Below are 1,945 nucleotides of genomic sequence, written 5' to 3' on the forward strand. Positions count from 1 at the left end.
GTCTCCAGTAAATCTGCCGCAGATGTGACAAATATCGGAAGTAAATCCACAGGTGTTGTAGTCCTGTAGTTAAGAAGCTCTTCTCTGGTGTAAGAATATCCAGAGGAGTGCCCAGACACAGAAGTTATGCACAAAAACAAAACAGAAGTAACGCACTGAAGCACCAGGGCATCCATACGTGGCGCCATCTTGGAGAAACTTCCTGTCATGATGTAAACACTTGGAGTCTGAGGCCAACTGGAAGTGTCTGTGAGGGTGTACCTGAATTGCACTGACTCACCTCAAGCAGGCGATGATGGCTGAACTCCTCAGAGGTGGAGGTGAGCCAGAGGAGCAGCAGGACAGCTCCTCACAGGCCTCCTTCTTGTCCCCTCAGTTTCATGGGTCAGACTTGTTTTTGTCGCCTCACGCAACAGCTTTGGGTTGTTCACCCTCCTTGGTTCACCCAAGGAGGTGGAAGAAGAATCAGGTGAGCGCCCGGACCTACCTGTGGATGGTCAGCTGATGTTCGCTCCTCACACCTTCACCCCACTCAGCTGTGATAGACAGTTAACCCCAGCAGCACAGCGTCTCAGCTGTTACTCAGTCATTGATCTTTAAAATAATTTAATTTCCCCAAATACTGACTGTATAATCTAATTCAGGATTCAGTGTGTCTGTTTGTGTGTGTGTGTGTGTGTGTGTATGTGTGTGACTTTAATAACCTGCTGCTGATGAATCTATGTGCAGGGTTTGACAGACGCTTTCAGGAAACATTTTCCTTCAATGGCGATGAAGGGCGGAGAAAACGTGGGGCGAGCGGAGAGCGTCAGCCTGAAAAGGAAGCTAAGGGGTCCTCTGAACATGCTGCTGCTAGGAAAAACCCGGAGCAGGAGTGAGGGGGAGGAGCCACTGGAGGTGGTGGAAAATGAAACCACGGTGAGACATTCAGACACCACAGTTGAAAGAGGAGCTGACCTCAAAAAATTCAGTGGATTGGAGGGAGAGGCCCCCACCCACAGGAACCTGCAGGGGGCACTGCAGAAACAGGAGGAGGTGCAGGTGGTGGAGGAGGTTCTCCTCGGAGCTCATTTGCATCAGAAGTATACAGAAGAAAGTCGAGAAACAACCAGAGCAGCAGCACGATTCAGAGGTGGAGCCTCAGTCACAGGACAAGAGAGCTAACAAGAGGGCATGGCCAAAGTTCAGGAAGTCCAGGAATTCATCATACCAGCAGAGGGAGGAGGTGCAGGGGGAGGCCCAGAAAAAGCTGCACAGGTTCTTCATCAGAGGAAGAAATAGGCGCCCACAGGAAGACATGGTGGCGGTGGGAGTGGCTCAGACGGACACTGTTCAGGAAACTGTCATAGTGGAGACTAGCGTGGAGGCGGCACAGGATCGAGCTGCAACTGGGAATCCAGGAGAACCAGCAGCAGGAGAAATGTATGAGGAGGTGAAGGAACATCGACCAGAGACCTTCCAAAGAGTTGGTGAGGTCGATGACATCACCGTGGGGAGACCACTCAAGGTTTTCAGTGACTCTGCGGACGCTGGGTCATTCCTCCATAAGAAGCTTCAGAGCTCATTCCAGACCTTCTCCTCCTCCCTTCAGGCACCGGCAAACGGTCCGTTCATTCGAATTGAGCTCTGCCCCCAGGAGAGGGAGGAGGAAGAGGAGGAGGAGTGCTGGGAGGGCAGCTCTTCCTCACCTTATCCCCACCTTATCCAGCTTATCCTCCACCTCCTCGGTTTTGACCACAGCGAGCAGCAGCTGCTTCAGATGGCTTACACGCTGGTCCGAGCTGCCGTGAATGCCGCTGTGGATCAGCTGACCAGAGAACAACAGAGCACCGCAAACTGTGTCCAGCGAGACCATGCTGAGGACGGGGAGGAGGCAGATATAGGGAGGAGGCGCTGCATACCCGAGTGAGTGTCTGCGCAGAACTTTATGTCAGGCGGAGAACAA

This window comes from Diplotaxodon limnothrissa, linkage group LG15 (genome assembly GCF_057381915.1).
Source record: "Diplotaxodon limnothrissa isolate DT_005_m linkage group LG15, D_limnothrissa_male_GT1.1, whole genome shotgun sequence".
NCBI lineage: Eukaryota > Metazoa > Chordata > Actinopteri > Cichliformes > Cichlidae > Diplotaxodon > Diplotaxodon limnothrissa.